Genomic DNA, 16,116 nt, shown 5'->3' on the forward strand with positions numbered 1-16,116 from the left:
CTCATTTTAGGCAAGGTGTCAAGGTCTCTTTGCATAGGCAGATGAGTTTTGGTTTTGTTTTTCATTTTCCTTAGCCTTTGTGGTTCAAAATTTTTGCTAGTTTCCTTTTTATTTTAATTGTTTCTGTGAAGGTTAGTTGGAGCCATTTGGAGCAAGACACTTTAAAGAAATCTCTCTAAGGGATTGAAAAAGGTTCTTTCTTTCTTCCTGCATTTCTAAAGAGGAACACGGGGCACTCGTGGAGCAGGTTTGGAGTCAGAAGAATTAAAACCCTCTGCACACAAGCAAAACCCTGAATATTTGAGTCACCTGTGACAATGTGTCCACAGGGTTGTGGCAGCTGTAGGAAAAGCTGCTCTGGACACAAATGAGGACCTTATAGTGGCACTTTAGAAGATCAAATTTATCCCCATTTTTGTAGTGTGCTCCAGTGGTCACAGTAAAAAAAAATCCCATTTGGATTCAGAGAGTAAAATTAAATTTATAGCAGAGATAGCCCCCTTAGGCTGCTTCTTTATTATTTTTGATGGGAGATTTTTTTATTTTATTTCATTTTAAGCTGGATGAATGGACAAAGAGCAACAGATATTCACCAAGGCCAAGTGGCAGGTCCTGGACTGGGGTCACAAGAACACTGGGCAGGCTGGGGAAGGAGTGGCAGTCCAGGGAAAGGCCCTGGGGGTGCAGGTCACAGCAGCTGAACATGAGGCTTGGCTTTAGGTCACCTTCATATAAGCATCAAAAGGTTGCATTTGAGAATGTTTTGGTGTCACTGGTGTGGCTCCTCCTCCTTTCAGCTCTCTGCTAACCCCACGCTGCTCCAAATTACAAGGGGCATGAAAGATTTTCAAAATTGTCTAAATATATCACTAACCCACAGGCTGTTAATTGCAGCATGTCAAGTCTCAACTCTCCACCAGAATTAATTTCCCCCCTCAAAGAGGAAAAACAGAACAAAAACTAAAACTTCTAAAAGTAAAAAAAAAAAACAAAAACAAAACAAAAAACAACAACAACAAAAACCTCACAAAATGAAATGAGAATAGTTTTTCACAATTACTGAAGGTTAGAATTATTATTTTATTTGTCAATAAAAGATTTTCTAGGACACATTACAGAGCAGTTACCCAAATGATCATGAGACTACTTGGAAATAAACTGGCTGTGTGTGTAGCTAACACATTTAGCATTATGTGGGATTTTCCAGGTTTCCAAAACACAGCTAAGAGTTATCCATCCAGACATAAAAAATATGTACCCCTCCAAAAAGACTGGCTGAGACCATATATGCTGATAGGAGTCAAGTCACCTGTGCTTGTGCTGGAAAAGGCACAGAGCAAAACAACTCAGGACAAAGTGTCCCCACATGGGGACCCACATGGGGACAATGCAGAGCTTTGCTGTGGGAAATCTCTCCTTGGAGTTGGCAGCTCATGGATTGGGCAGCTGAGCCCTTGTCCTTCAGACTTGTCTTGGCCTTAAAAAGCCACTTTTAAGGGCTTTGCACCCAGAAAAGCCACAAGGTGATTTCCAGCTCTGTGGAGAAAAGTACAAGCATGAATATCTTTTCTTTCCTTGTTGCTCCATAGCCTCAGAGGAGGGACTTCATTTCACACAAGTGTGATTTTACAAAATCCTGGCAGTCTCAAAAGCAGAAGAACACAAATAATATTATCCAATATAACATCCAACCTCTATAGCAAACCAACTGCAGCAGCCACACAAAATCACAAACATGTTTAGATGACTTGCTCGTGCGTTGTTGGAACAGTCCCTGCAAATTGCCATTAAAATACATAAAATCAGAAGAAAGGAACATGGCTTATTCAGATTGCATGTGCATTCAGCATTTTGTGACCCCGAAATGAGCTCCTCTGGAGGGCTAACAGGATTTTCCAGGTGTAAGAAGAAAGGAGGGAACACTGCAGGGGTGAGAAGCTCACTCAGGACAGGCTGTGTTTCCCACAGTGGTGAGAAGCTCACTCAGGACAGGCTGTGTTTCCCACAGGGGTGAGAAGCTCACTCAGGACAGGCTGTGTTTCCCTCTGGGGTGAGAAGCTCACTCAGGACAGGCTGTGTTTCCCTCTGGCAGTGAGAAGCTCACTCAGGACAGGCTGTGTTTCCCTCTGAGGTGAGAAGAGAAGCTCACTCAGGACAGGCTGTGTTTCCCTCTGGGGTGAGAAGAGAAGCTCACTCAGGACAGGCTGTGTTTCCCTCTGGGGTGAGAAGCTCACTCAGGACAGGCTGTGTTTCCCACTGGGGTGAGAAGCTCACTCAGGACAGGCTGTGTTTCCCTCTGGGGTGAGAAGCTCACTCAGGACAGGCTGTGTTTCCCACTGGGGTGAGAAGCTCACTCAGGACAGGCTGTGTTTCCCTCTGGGGTGAGAAGAGAAGCTCACTCAGGACAGGCTGTGTTTCCCACAGGGGTGAGAAGCTCACTCAGGACAGGCTGTGTTTCCCTCTGGGGTGAGAAGCTCACTCAGGACAGGCTGTGTTTCCCTCTGGCAGTGAGAAGCTCACTCAGGACAGGCTGTGTTTCCCTCTGGGGTGAGAAGCTCACTCAGGACAGGCTGTGTTTCCCTCTGGGGTGAGAAGCTCACTCAGGACAGGCTGTGTTTCCCTTTGGGGTGAGAAGCTCACTCAGGACAGGCTGTGTTTCCCTCTGGGGTGAGAAGCTCACTCAGGACAGGCTGTGTTTCCCTTTGGGGTGAGAAGCTCACTCAGGACAGGCTGTGTTTCCCACAGGGGTGAGAAGCTCACTCAGGACAGGCTGTGTTTCCCTCTGGGGTGAGAAGCTCACTCAGGACAGGCTGTGTTTCCCTCTGGGGTGAGAAGCTCACTCAGGACAGGCTGTGTTTCCCTCTGGCAGTGAGAAGCTCACTCAGGACAGGCTGTGTTTCCCTCTGGGGTGAGAAGCTCACCTCAGGACAGGCTGTGTTTCCCTCTGGGGTGAGAAGCTCACTCAGGACAGGCTGTGTTTCCCTCTGGGGTGAGAAGAGAAGCTCACTCAGGACAGGCTGTGTTTCCCTTTGGGGTGAGAAGCTCACTCAGGACAGGCTGTGTTTCCCTCTGGGGTGAGAAGAGAAGCTCACTCAGGACAGGCTGTGTTTCCCTTTGGGGTGAGAAGCTCACCTCAGGACAGGCTGTGTTTCCCTCTGGGGTGAGAAGCTCACTCAGGACAGGCTGTGTTTCCCTCTGGGGTGAGAAGCTCACTCAGGACAGGCTGTGTTTCCCTCTGGGGTGAGAAGCTCACTCAGGACAGGCTGTGTTTCCCTCTGGGGTGAGAAGCTCACTCAGGACAGGCTGTGTTTCCCTCTGGGGTGAGAAGCTCACTCAGGACAGGCTGTGTTTCCCTCTGGGGTGAGAAGCTCACTCAGGACAGGCTGTGTTTCCCTCTGGGGTGAGAAGCTCACTCAGGACAGGCTGTGTTTCCCTCTGGGGTGAGAAACTCACCTCAGGACAGGCTGTGTTTCCCTCTGGGGTGAGAAGCTCACTCAGGACAGGCTGTGTTTCCCTCTGGCAGTGAGAAGCTCACTCAGGACAGGCTGTGTTTCCCTCTGGGGTGAGAAGCTCACTCAGGACAGGCTGTGTTTCCCTCTGGGGTGAGAAGCTCACTCAGGACAGGCTGTGTTTCCCACAGGGGTGAGAAGCTCACTCAGGACAGGCTGTGTTTCCCTCTGGGGTGAGAAGCTCACTCAGGACAGGCTGTGTTTCCCTCTGGGGTGAGAAGCTCACTCAGGACAGGCTGTGTTTCCCTCTGGGGTGAGAAGCTCACTCAGGACAGGCTGTGTTTCCCTCTGGCAGTGAGAAGCTCACTCAGGACAGGCTGTGTTTCCCTCTGGGGTGAGAAGAGAAGCTCACTCAGGACAGGCTGTGTTTCCCTCTGGGGTGAGGCACAGCCCCAGGAAGAGCACATCGCCTCCCACAGAGCCTGGGAAGTCTGTTGCAGCAGCAAGCAGAAATGCAGGTCCTGTGGCATGAGATTTTTCCCTGGGGGGGATCAAAAGCCTTCAGGGCACCCAGACCACGGCAGCAGAGAGCCCTGAGCCAGGCAGATCCCAGCCCCAGGCTTTGGCAGCAGGGTCCTGCCCCAGGGCTCTTTCAGACACGGACACCATGGGACATATTTTGCCTCTCAACTCCTCACTCAGATCTCTGCCCTTGGAGGTATTTTGCAGTGCTCTTTGAGCCTTGCCAGCCAGTGCAATGAAGGGTTTCTGACAGGCTCTAGTGCACTGCCTACCTCCATCCTCAGGAATTTCCCCTCCAGCCTGTTTGGAAAGACCCAGGACAGACACCTGGAATCTGAGCCCTGTGTCCCATTTCCAGAGTAGAGCTTGGCATTTTGGGGTCCAGTGCTTCTCCTTCTTCATGTGCCTTAGCTGAAAGTCTGAAGCACAACACCATGTCCCTGGAAGCCTTTACCTCTCTAACTTTTGCTTTTTCTCTCAGAAGTCCTCTGTCTCTGGCAGATCAGAAAACAGCAGGGGAATCATGAGTCTTGCACAAAAGCATTTGCTCCTGGAAAACCTCTGCTCCAAATCCAGCAGAATCAGAAGCAAGCTGCTCTCCTGATTGCTCCTTTTGGAAACCAAATCAACTCAAATCAACAGAGCTTGTGTAACTCCCTCTCCTCTGACACAGCTCTCTGGGCACAGCAGAAGCAGTGCAGGATCACTCTCCTGAGTGCTTTCTGCCAGGATTCCATGCTCCAGTGCTCCCTGTGAGAGCTGCTGGGCAGGAACCCATAGCCAGCCAAGCCCTGAAACAAATCTGAGGCCACTTGCTCCTACCAAACATCATTCTTCTTCTTAACCTCAAAATATTCAGTAGGAAACTGCATGCCTGATTGCTTTCTTTTTAAATCAACACCCCCCACACAGGTAAGAACTGCCTACACAGAGCAGTTTTAGGAAGGTGTTTGCCTCTGTCAGGACTGTTCTCTAAACAGCACCATGCATGGGTGAAAACTGTTCTGCACATTGCTGGCCTTGAAAATAAAATGGTACTAATACCTCTATCTAGACCAGTGGGATATTTTTTTGGCCTTATATATGTTGGAAATAATGTGATCTGCTTTCATTCTAACTACAAGCCCAGGAAAGCCTACATCTGGTTTGGCAGTATCTACATAAATATACAAGAAGTCTTTCACTTCCAGTGATCAAGATCAAACCACTACAAACCCTTCAAAATTAATATAATTAATAAGATTAATATAGTTATGAGTTTCTGGTGAGCCAACCATCTACTGACACCTGCCCAGTGCAGTTTGTTTCAGAGACACCTGAAGAAGGCTGGAAGCTCACACCCAGAATTTGCTGTCAGGAGACAGCCAGAAACCCCCCCAGGAAAGCACCTGGGAAATCTCAGACACTCCAATCTTATCAGAGGTTTCCTGTTAAAGCAGCTCTTCCTTTGATTTCCCTACTGCAAGTGAGATTAAGAAAAATTAGTTTCCTGCACGAGTTCCAAGGCCTTTGTGAATATAAACACAGGTGAATTCCTGTTGCATGGAAGTTATTGATGGGATTCAAACATCCTGACAACCCCAAAAATTGAATTAATTATTTGAAATAATCAAGATTTTTTTATTTGCTTGGGGTTTCTTTCCTTTTCTCTGAAGAGGAGTGAAACTCTCTGAGAGATCACATTCTTTGTTCTCTTCCTCCAAATTAATTAGAATAAAATAGAAAAAAAAAAACAACTCAGAAAAACTAAACCCATAATTCTTTACTCTTTTGTTTCACTTTTTTCCAGGAGTACAATCTGGTTGCAATCACTCTTTCAAGCTTTGTGAATCAGGGGTCAAGTGTGTGTTTGAAGAAGTGGTTTGAGTATGTAGGGTAATTTTCAGAGGTAATAGGGTTGTATCCCACCACAGCAAATCCAGTTTGCTAGTCCCAGGTGAGAGAAAATCTTATACTAAAAGCCTAAAAAAACATGACTCCATGTTTTGTGATTAGATTTTTGAAACCTAAGAAAAAAAATTCTCTCTCCTGAGGTTTTCTTCTGGTTCCCAACTTCTGGATGGCTGTGAGGAAGAGTCCACTGTAACCTCTTCATTTGTAGTGGGCAAAGGGCTTCACACTCTTTCTACTTTATGCAGCTGTTTATATTAATATGCTCATGGAAATCCTGCATTTTGAGACTTCTCTTGTGAAAGGTTAGAATAAACAGCTTCAAAAGTTACTGTGGAAAGAATGATAGCCAGGGACAAATTGTATAGCTGAAGCCAGGCTAAAAGAGCCTTGGGGAAGAGATTTGGGGATTCACATAAAACTTGAAAGCAGAGTTAAGGAATCTGACTTCAAGACCCTCCCTGAATCCTTACAGAATCTGGATCCAGCAGTTCACAGTTGGGCCCCATCTGAACACAGAAAGCCCCAAACCATGGATCATCCCTGGCCACTTTTCACTGGGGACATTTCTGTTCAGGACTTTTCTCTTTTGTGTGCTGCTTCACTGGAGCTTGATGAAAATCAGACACAAAACAGTCACACTTAACTAAAGACTAAGCAAGAAAAGGCAACAGAATGTACTGACTTTACAGTCAATTAATATGTGAATATTAAATGTGTTTCCCCTCTTCAGCCCTCTTGTTTTCTCATGAGTTCTGCCAAGGGGCATTGTGCTTTGGATATTCAGATACTTCTCAATTCTGTAATGGTTTTCTAGTTGAAGTCATGCATAAAGGGATGGAAAACACAGCCTGCTTTACTGAAATCAGACCCTGTGAGCCCTGATGAGCTATTTTTAATATTCCTAACACATGAAGCCTCTGCTCCATGGCATTTATGTAACTTTTCTTTGTTTAGTACCACCTCCATCATAACATAAGTATTTGCAGATCACTGAATGCAGATCTCTTTAAAAGCATACCTTGAACACATTAAATCTGTAAAAACCTATCAGGTTTATAAAGAAATAATTGAGTGATAGGGCCTTGCTGGAAACAAATGGGAAAACTACCTCAATATAAATTATTTTCCATTATCAGAATTTCACTTCTTCAGCTCCTCCTCAATAAATTCCTTGGCTTTTATTTCAGCTGCCTGTGCTGAAATGTTGCTATCTGAGACAGGCAGACCTTGGTAGACACCCAGAATAGCTAGCTTAAATTTTTTCTTATATTAGCAAGTAGGTAGAAATCTTTCTTTTCACTTATTCAATGCAACAAGGCAAGTACCAGGCAGGGACTTTTGTCAGAGTGTCATCTCAAAGGCTTCATCTGCTTATTTGGTCCTGATCTTGGGGCCACAAGTGTGGGTGAACTCATGGTTTGTCGAGTTTCCAGGGAGCCCAAAACCAGCCTGTGATGGGCTGTGCAAAGCTCTGTGGCAGAAATCACATTAACACTCACAGCCTACCTCTGTTTGATAAATTGAACATTTGACATGCAAAGTCAGGATGCAATCTGGTGGCCTTTCAGTGCCCATCACCCTCCACACCTGGCAAAGGCTGGAGTGGCCACATATTCCTCTTTAGAAATTCTCCTTGGCAGGCAATGACAGATGAAGCCTCCTCTGGCTGATGGGCTGCAGATCAGATTACCACAGAGGGAATTTCACAATCACACTAGATTCCAATATTTTTTTTTCTCTCTTTATTCTGGCTAAGAATTCAATTTTCTTTTATATGAAAAAATATGGCCAGCATATTTTTCTCATCTCAGCTGAAGGTAACTTCACTTAGAATAGCTTTGCTAGAAGCCCTTCTCCTAAATGCAGTGCAATGAACTTTGCAGCTTCTTTCCAACTTGCAGAATGCCCTCCATTTTCACTGCCTTGTCCTGATTAGACCTTTATACTTCTGATTGATTTCCTCTGCGGTTCATGTCCATGCCAGGCAATAAGGTGGAAATTTTAATAACACAGTTTTGGGTGCAATGTTATTCACAGGTCTGCATCAACTTCCATGGCTACACTCCTGAAATTACCCTCTTCAGTTATATCTATTAATTTCCCATGAAGTTTAAGAGTTCTCTATATGTTATGCCCCTAACCTGGAGCCACATCACATTGGTTTTCTAAGCAGCTTCTACTCCATTTCATCTCAAAATTCAAACAAAGTATTTCTTATAATGTATTTTACTTTTCAGGTTTTTCTTGCTGGTATCATGGCCAGGCAGCAGTTTAATTTTTTTTAGAGTGTTCTCTTGCAAGTAGAGTCAGACTCACTTATGAGATTCAAGCAGTACAAGGAACTCTTTTTATGAGCCTGATCTGAATTTTGATTCTCTAATAAAAGTTGGAACAGGAGACAAAATTGGTGTGATTTAATTTATAATCTCTGAACCATGCCGTAAATGTAGTCCTCCTTCTCTGCTTTCAAACCAGTTCCAATTTATTCCTGTGTATTATTTACACAGATCCATTTACTGAATAGTTTATTAAGAGATTTGCAGGTTGGTTGTGCTGCTTGGAGTTATTTTACATAAATTGAGGAACAGCTCCTGGTTTTTCACCCTGTTTAGTACACATGCAGCAAAGAGGAAGATCACCTAAAACACACAGAATTGTTTCTGCTCCATCAGGGCCTCACAGAAGACTCCTGGACTGTCTGAAGAAAAATGTATAGCAAGCAATGAAATCCCAGGAAATAATCAAGGAGTCGTAGCTGAGTTTGTGAAGCTTGTCTCAGCTGCCCGTGCTCAGCAAATTTCATATTGTGAGCTCAGAAAGAGAGCTGAAATCAAAATCAAGACTGAGGGCATTAGGCACTGTGAAGGAGCACTCTGCTCACCTGAGGAATTCAGCTCTTCAGCTGGCAAAATGCTGGGCATGAGCATGCAGGCATGTGGGACAACCTGCTTCCTGACACCAGGGGAGGCCGAGCCCCTCTCAGCACCTTCAGTCCTGGTGATTTGGCAGTAATGATGCCTCAAGCTTTAGCTTTTCTAGTTTTCACATTCTGTGCTGCTGTAGTGTGTAGTTCTGAGCTTCATAGTAGGGGATGGTGAGCTCTGCACAGAGCAGGGAGACAAAACAATTCCTGCTCTAGCTGGGGACCAAGGACAACCAATAGAAATCTCAGTCCCAAGAGCACAAACAACATGGACTGAAGAGAGAAAAACAAGGAGGATGGGACTGCATGGGCTAAAGCTGGAATTGGACAATTAACTCCAAAATGCAAATGGAGCAGAACTTAGAAAAGTGTGAGACCCCATGACCAGGTGTCCATTTTGTGACCATTCTGGTTCATCTTGGGTGCAGCCCTGGCTGGGCTCTTGCAGTGCCCAAGGTGGATCCATGGAGGCCTCCTAATAAATCCCTGCTTTATTCTTTAGCTCTGTCTCTGTTCCAGGTCAGCCTTCACAGGGCATCAGTAAAGCACTGCTAAATTCCAGAATGTTCCAGCCACTCCCAGGCCCAAGAGTGGGCAGAGGTCTCTTTACAGAACACTTCCAACTCCAAGACAGCCCACGGAGAGCTCCAGAAAGGAAAAGCACAACCCTTCTGAGGGCTGTTAACCTAAGGACACTATTTTAATTATGAAATTGCAATAAATGTTGCAGGTAAAATACGGCAGAGATGACTCAAAAATATCCACTCATGATTCTGGGATATGCAGTAGGAACATTACCATAATAAGCTCTGAGGAAATACAATGAAAACTATTACAGCTCCAGGAAAGACACATAAAATGAATATAACAATATCTGCCTGACAGAGAAAAAGGAAGAAAGGTTCATAATTTAGAGTACTGCTGTTACTGCCTTTAAGACAGATATAAAATGAGGAGTATTGCAGTTACCTAATTCTGGCAGCCACACAGTGAAAATCATTAGTTATCTAGCTTTAAGGAGGATGTGTAATATGGACTATTATTGTTACCTGTCCCTAAAAGACAGCAAGAAAGAGGGGGAGAGGGTGGTGATGGAAACCTGGACTGTTACCTGGCTCCAAAAGGCAGAAATGATGGGAAGATTTGCTGCTGCCCATAGCTGTGCTTTACAGCTACTAATTCATGGAAGGAGGGCTGGGGGAAATGGAATGGCCTGAGTTATACCATGGCTGGCTGGTACAAGGCCAGACTTCCAGCTGGCTGCAGCTGATAAAACTCACTCATTCACTTCAGTGTGCTGACTTTGGGTCTGTGGAGAATGAGGGGATGGGGAGGCAGGAGCAGCACAGCCCTCCTGGAGCCAGGATGGACTGTGCAGTGATGCCTTGGGCTGGCTACCTAGAACAGAGTTAAAAATAAAGTGAGGATTTATTAAAGGTGCACCTTGGGCAGTGCAGGAGCCTGGCAGAGGCTACACCCAAGATGGATCATGGTCACGAGTTTTTCATACAGATATAAGTTTGGTCTCTTTGCATTTCAGGGGTTAATTGTCCATTTACAGCTTCAGGTAATGAAGTCCCATTCCCCCAGTTTGCTCTCCCCAATTTACTTTTGTTTATACTTTTTGGGCCTGAGGCTGTGATGATGACCTGGATTCTCAGGCCTGACCACACTGTGATATCAGAGATCCTCTTTTGGACAGAGCAATGGGTCAATTTTTAAAACTGTGCTTCTTGCTGATGCCATATTTTAGAAGTTTGTCTGTAATGTCTACATCCCAAAATGAGTTTAAATTACTGTCATCAGCCATTTGTATTGTTGCCACCTATAAGTCATGTCTAGTCCTGACCAGGGGGAGCTAAACAGCTTTGCTGTAGGGAAAGTACATGCTCAGGTCTCACTTTGGGATCCAGACTGACTCCAAAATAAAGGTCTGCAAAATAACTTCTCCTCAAGTTCCCACCCTGCATGCCATCCATGCCCCTGGCTCTCACACTCATGGAGTTACTGCATTGTGGGTTATTAGATTTGCCATCCTGGGATGCCTTGGAGCATCCTCCACAGCTGTTGCCAAAGATGATCCCAGGATGATGCTCACTCTTTCTTCAGCTGTTTTTTCTGCAGTTTGATGCCAACACCATGAGCACCAATTTAGCTACCCCTCAGACCAGAGACCAACAATGGAGCAGCCAACTACAGAGGAGAAAAAACACAAATGACAACAGGAGAAGGACAAGCAACTAACTCTGAATCCACAACATTACAGGGTCTTGATGGACCCACTTTTGTTGTCCCTGAGACACAAAATGTCCCATGTCCCAGGGATGGATTGTATTTGCTATTGTCATGCTGTGACTTTAGGTCTTCCTGAAAATACAAAGGTTAGGGAGGGAGGGGTAGGTAAGGAAGAAGCAGCACAGAAGATATAAATCTAAAAATATCCAACACAATTAGAACAAGTTTGGGTTTTTGGGAATAGAAGAGCATGTCCTACTTGCAAGGGCCACAGGAGAGGGAGGGGGGAGCAGAGGGTGATTCACTGGAGTGGCAGTGCAGAGTTACTGCTGAGGAGGAAGGCAGCAAAAGGGCCTTGAAAAGGACATCTGAGAAGTCCCTTGGTACAAGCAGTGACAGGAAAATCCTTCACAAGTGACTGAAAGAAAAGCCTCAGTTCTGAAGGACACAGAAACAGCTAGAAAAGGATGGCTTTATTAAGAGGCAAAAAAATATGCATATTCAACCACAAAACAACAAAAATCAATACAAAGGTTACTCCATTTACCACAACATCAAGGCTATAGCTACTTAAGCATACAGAACTTGCAAAGATTATTTCATTGATACATACTTGGTCAGTAATTCAATTACTGTGCACATGCCTACATCAAACAGCTACACATTCAGAAGATCTCTTTGGCATATTGCCCAAAAGTGAACCTTCATGCATCTTTCATGTGGCCAGTGTAATCAAATTTGGGTGTACACCTAGCAGAACAAGCACTTTAAGGAATAGGACATAATCCTTACACCAGTTTGTCTTTTTAAGAAAATAAAAGACAAAACCACCCCACACCATGATGAAAAAAAGAAAGCATGGAAGGAGAGAAGAAAATACAGGAGTGAGGATATACACTGCTCTGACAGTAATGAGGGCTGGTGCAAAGCCTGCAATGCACTGTGGATACCCTTACACTCATCTGGGATAAGTTTTTCTAGTCCTGTGTCCTGCTGTGACAGTCCCAGGTCCTGGCAGATCTGTAAAACACCTTTGCCCTGCAGGCTGGCTCAGTGTAACCTCACCCTGCCCTGCTCCCAGGCATGTTCCAGCCATGCACATGCTTTGGACATGGCTCCTCAGGACAACAGCCAAACCATGGAGAAAGGAGCACAGAGGTGTAAATTCAACGTTCCAGTTGCCAATTCCATCCTCAAAATGTCAGTGCAGCATATTTCAACAGCACTATATCTCACATTCTTAACTGAGTTAAATTCTGCTAAGAAAACCACTTGATTTCCCCTCTAGCTGTAGTGAGTGGTGATTTATTTCATACATATTTTATTTTAGCAAGGCTGCATTTAGGCAGTTAAAATTTAATGGGAATATCTTCCTTCAAATTCTTCCCATCTGGATTATATAATCTTTACTACCAAGCTTTAGTCTGCCAATCTATAGACCTGAAAGTGATTTCACTACTTTCATCCAATGAACTAAATCTTCTCTTTCCCTTTTATTTAATGTTCATTTGCTGTCTTTTCCCCCTGCATAAGGCAAAGGGTGGGCAGAGGGTTAAGAATAATGAAAATCTGCATTTAATACTAATAACAACCCTTGATTTTAAAGGCCACACTGGATAAAATTTATAAGGGCTAAAGTGCTCATAAATTTTACAGCCTACTACACACTCACAGATTTATGCACATAGAAAGGAGCCAGTCATCCACAGAGCTGTAGCAGTTTCAGGTGTACAGTTCCTGTTAAGCAGATGACTTGTTCAACACTGCAGTAAAGGAGAACAATTATAAAGAAAGGCCTTATAAAATCAGGCCTGCTCTGTTAAAATCAGTGCTTGGCCTTGTCAGCTGGCCCTTTGCATTTGTTTTCAGGTAATTACATGTGCTAGGACAGTCATGGACCTGAAGCACTAAGAGCCCCCTTTCCTCTGTCCTGCTTGCATGAGTTTCTTCATTAAAGACAGTGAAGGAAAAAGGACTGGGCTGTGAGTCAGGATTGTGGTGATCCTCCACGCTGAGAGGATCCTGCCAATGTTACCTCCTGTCCCTCAAAAAGGCAGCACACCTTTCAAGGAAATCAACCCAACTATTGTAAAAAGAAAAGAAATCTTCTCTCCTGATGTATTTTAAAGGGTTTACTGCAATGTGACTCAGATTTAATCCAAAATGTCTAGCTGATACTTAATTTCAGGCTTCCTCTGTGAGCTCCTCACCTCCTCACTGTGGCAGCTGCTGCATGTGGATTTGCAGCACAGTGTTAAGCTTTTCCTTGCACTCCAGCTTACACTTGCATGGAAAAGGTTACATGGCATGAAAACTTTGCTCAGCAGGTCCACACTGCAGGACATGCTCTCAAGATGACAGCACAAGCCTCCTCACATGAATGGGGCATTGCTGATCCTTTTACATCTCCCAGACCAGGACCTAAGGAAGTGCCACTTCTGCACAAATAACAAGGCAAAACCAAAACCCCACAAAATTAAAGTTTCCTTCTCCTGCCAGGCTCTTATCTCTGCATCCTGTATCACACTGGGACTCAGGACCTCTCCTGTAACCTGACACACAAAAAAAAAGGAAAAGTGGAGGAATCACAGGAGGGGATGTGCTGGAATCAGCCTTTGAGAGCAGGCTGCAGAGAGACAGCCATGGCAGCCACAGGACAGCACCCAGCTGCATTGCTTGCTGACCTTTCCAGGTAAACCAGGCCCTGCAGCTTGCACAACTGGCTGTGTAGCTTTCAGCACACCCTTCCCCCGTGACACTGAGCCCCACTGTGCTCTATAATCACTCCATTTTCAGGAGGGCAAACCTCAGCTAGCTATCACTTTGCACATTATGCTCAGAGTTGGTGCTGTGACAGCACCTGTCTCTAGGACTGTTAAGTGAGTGGCCAGGTTCCCAGGGAGGAGAATATGTTCCTGCAAAGCCTTAGAGCAAGAAGAGGCTGCTCCATAGGATGCTCAGCAAAGCATGCTGCCTTATATTAACATCCTTCCCCTCCACCACCCCCGTTAGCTGATTTTCCTTTGCTGGAGGAGCAGAAGGAGTGAGTCACCTTATTTCCTCAAGGCACACACGGGTGTGAGGCTGCTCAGCACCACAGCCACACCTGGAGGACAAGCATGGGGCCAGCAGCTTCACAAACTCAAAGTTTTGCTGAACAGAAAATGCTTCTACAAGGAGCAGGTAAGATGGGGAAACAATGCAGAGAGAGAGTGCCACGAGTCAGGCTGGCAGGATCACACTGGTGGTGTGTGGTGGGTACCACCAGAGGCTATTTCTTTTTATTCAGGAATAAATACTGAAGACTAATTTAGGGATGAGCAGAAACTTAAAGAGTTGTTTTCCTTGGAATTGAATCTAATTGTTTTTTACAGATATCTAAACTAAGGATGCTTGAAAAACCCACTTCCTGGGGCATCCCATTGCAATGCAGAGCAGTGCCTGGCAAGGCACCCTGCCCACCACAGCTCTGCCTCCCTGAGCCCACCACTAAATTAGCAGTCCTGTGAGCACCCAGATTTGCATAAAAGAAGCAGTTATCAGCAATTAGTCTTGCCAAGGCAAAATTCTTCGAGGCCACTTCACAACTAGTGACAGATGCAGCATTGCCAAGTTTAAGCTGTAATTTACTCTTAGACTGGGCAGGAATATATGGAAAACATGTTGTGCATTTTGCAAAACCTCTCATTTAGGCATCTGTAAAATAACAGAAAAAAGGGAAGGAGGGAAGATGAATAGTGACTGAAAGATAGAATAAACTGCAGGCACGGGGCCAGAATTTATTGCTCAACAATTGTAAGAAATACTCAGACTGTTTTGCTGCTGAATAAATCCATTTACCTGTTGTTCACATCAGAAAATTTCATCTTTCCCAGCTGTCCCTTCTTCCTGCTCCTTCAGGGTTTAATCACAGGTAACAACCACAGTGTGCAGGCTTCAGCCCAGCTGAATTACAAATATCAGACCTGAGAGGAGCAGGAAGAAGGGATTGTACTGAAGAGCAAACCCACTCCCACCAGGACATTAGCAGTGGTGGTTCCCCAAAATTTGCACTAGAAGGAAGCCCACAGTTTGCAGGAAATTCCTGTGACTCCTGGTGCCAGGACATCCAGGACCTGGAGAAAGTCTCTTATGCCTTGCCTGAAATTCCAGCTGCCCTCAGTAGGATTCCATCTCTGCATGCAAAACCCGTGGCAGAAAAGGTGAGTGAACTGTGCCAGGAATTTCTGAAGCAGCTGGTGCATGTAGTAATCATGGGATAATTAAGTCTGGAAGAGACCTGAGGAGGTCTTGAGTGCAAGGACTGCACAGGCAGGTCAGCAACAACTTATGATGAGCTTGCTCAGCTCAGTTCAGCCCATGCATGCTGCATGCTTCCCAGGAACTAATTAACTCTCCTCAAAAGGTGAAACAAAGCTGGGATGAGTTTTGTCTCATCATCTCTGGAGGAATGGCCACCCTTGTTGGCTCCCATCTAGCCACAAAGTGGGATCAAAAATCCTCTGAGGCAAAGTCTTCCTCCTGGTCTACAGAGCTGGGGGAAGCAAGGTGTAAATCTTAAATGTTGGTGTCAAAGAAAGGAAAGGAACTATGAGAGGTGTAAGTACCTCTCCTCACAGGGCAGCAGCCAGTGATCCTCCTCCTCTCTCCACAGCAACTTCTCAACATGTGCCCTGGATTGTGATTGGCATGTTCCTGCTTTAAGGAGGGTTTCCAGATTCAGAAATGGTGAGGCCACTGCTCAGTTCAACCAGCTGATATGGAACAACCAGACACCAGCTGGGTGCATGCAGCAGGGAGTCCCAACCTCATCCCAGTGCAGGCATGTGGCACTTGGGACACAGCACAGGGGGACAGAAAGGTCAGTCAGTGTTAACAAGCTAATAACAAATGGAAGCAAGAGGACAGAGAATCTGGCCACCTTTCTGAAGTCTTTAAATGCAATCAATTTGTGTTCAGGACCTTTCCTGGGGACTCAGAATCCATTCTGATCTGATGTACACAAAGGTAACAGAGATGGGTTCATTCATTTCTGCAGGATTTGGACACCAATATTTCAAAATACAGTGCATATTTCAAATTGTTTTTCTATTT

Source organism: Haemorhous mexicanus, chromosome 26 (genome assembly GCF_027477595.1).
Source record: "Haemorhous mexicanus isolate bHaeMex1 chromosome 26, bHaeMex1.pri, whole genome shotgun sequence".
Taxonomy (NCBI): Eukaryota; Metazoa; Chordata; class Aves; order Passeriformes; family Fringillidae; genus Haemorhous; species Haemorhous mexicanus.